Consider the following 1,924-nt stretch of genomic DNA (forward strand, 5'->3'; position numbering starts at 1 on the left):
GGCAGAACAAATCCTCCCAAACGAAACTTGTCTGGATCTGATTTCTGTTTGTTTCTTAACTTGAAGTGTTGGAACATATTTGGGGCCACAGAGTGGTAGAGCTGTTTAATTTGGATGCACAGGGCACATGGTTTCACTATTATAGCTCGTTTTGTTTTGTTCTGATTTCTGCAGCACTGTGGAATGGTCAGCCCACATCCCTATGGAACCACCCACCTTTCCAAAAACTCCTCCGAGCTGGTAAAGGCTGGATTGTCCAGGAAGTCCCCCACTGTGTCTTATTCTTCCTGGTATCCCCCTGCTCCACTGATGAAGGTTCAGCCAGGAGTCCTGGGCTGCCCCTCAGTCAAGACCAAGCTAGCTCACGGTCACTTGTGACAGTAAGTAAAGCATCCTCATCCTCATCATCATTATCATCATCATCATCTTCATCTGACAAAAACTGATCCCACACCCCCATGCTGGGGTCTGGGTGCTAAAGACAAGAACTCTGCTGAGCACGCCACTGCCTGGGCCTCACAGTGAGCTATGCGCTTGTACTTCATATGATGTATCACTGTTTATCTACACCATGGATTATGCCAATCTCATGGGATAAATGCTATATTTTTTTTTTTGGCAGTTTTTACAGTTTTATTTAAACACAAAATGTGCACATGAGCTGTCTACTCATTTTCTTTGCTGCGCTGCCTGGCATTAGGGTTGGTGGCTGTGATGGCTAGCTGGGCGGCTCTTTCCATGATGGCTTTGTGGTTCTTGGAGGAAACATTGTGAGCGATGTCAGCACGGGGAGATTTGTTGCAAATCAGCAGCACTTCCAGCTCCTTGACGTTGTGGATCAGGAACTTCCAGAAGCCTCTGGGCAGTATGTGCTTTGTTTTTTGGTTGCTCCCAATGTTGGGCATCAAGATCTGGCCTTTGAACCTTCTGTGAACCCTGTTGTCAATACCTCTGGGTTCCCGTCAGTTACACTTAATTTTGACGTATCAGTCTGACTGGTGATGGATGAACTTCTTGGTTCTCTTTTTGATGATCTTGGGCTTCACAAGGGGTCTAAGGGTGGCCATGATGCTGAGGAGATGGCTGCCACCTTGTAGGCAGTACTGAGAAAGAGGATAATTGCTGTTATTAAACTCATTGTATGGATGAGGAAACTGAGACTCCAGAGAGTGAAGTAGCTTGTATAAGGTCATGCCCTTAGCAAGTGCATCTGGATTTACATTCTGAGCTCTTGACTAATCTATGTTGCCTCTAATGGGCTCCGTCATTAGAGTAGTGAGATTACGTCTAATTATGAGTAATAGAAAAAAACCCCAAATAACAGCCGTTTAAGCAACATAGGCGTTTACTTCTCTGTTGTGTCCAAGGCAACCCGAGGAGCTGTCTGGGCTGGTATGGAGCCCCAGAGTGTTGATTAATCAGGTTCCTTCTTTCTGTTGTTCTGTGCTGCATTGGTTTCATGCCTAAGGTCACCTCGTGGTCCACAGTAACTGCTGGAGCTCCAGCCATTGCATTTCACTCTTGCCAGCATAAAGGAAGAAACAAATTAACTTGTGCATGCTTTTCCTTGAAGCGTATTTTCTAGGTTTCAACCACTTCTAATTAGATTGCGTTGGCCAAAACACAGTCACATAGAAGAGAAACCGGGAAATATTTATTTGGGCTGGATATCTGTTAAAATTTGGTGTTCTATTATGAACACCATAATAGAACATTCTATTTGGTGTTCTATTATTTCTTTATTTGAGACCAAAACAAGGGCTTGGGCTGGGAATTAATGTATTCATTGTTGAATAATGTATTCATTGTTGAATAATTTATTAATTCTTCAATATGTAGAAAGGGTTTCCTCTGTGCTCATTTGATTCTCCATCCTGGGGACCCAGGGTAACTAAGACAGACACAGTCTCTGCTGCCGTGGTCT

At 44.0% G+C, this 1,924-nt stretch overlaps 1 pseudogene; it reads right to left on the reverse strand.

Annotated features, from left to right (window-relative positions):
• Positions 1-665: 665 nt before the first annotated feature.
• LOC105537481 lies at positions 666-1,067 on the reverse strand (annotated as a pseudogene).
• Between the last annotated feature and the right edge of the window lie 857 nt (positions 1,068-1,924).

Source organism: Mandrillus leucophaeus, unplaced genomic scaffold, assembly GCF_000951045.1.
Source record: "Mandrillus leucophaeus isolate KB7577 unplaced genomic scaffold, Mleu.le_1.0 Scaffold173, whole genome shotgun sequence".
NCBI classification, from domain to species: Eukaryota; Metazoa; Chordata; class Mammalia; order Primates; family Cercopithecidae; genus Mandrillus; species Mandrillus leucophaeus.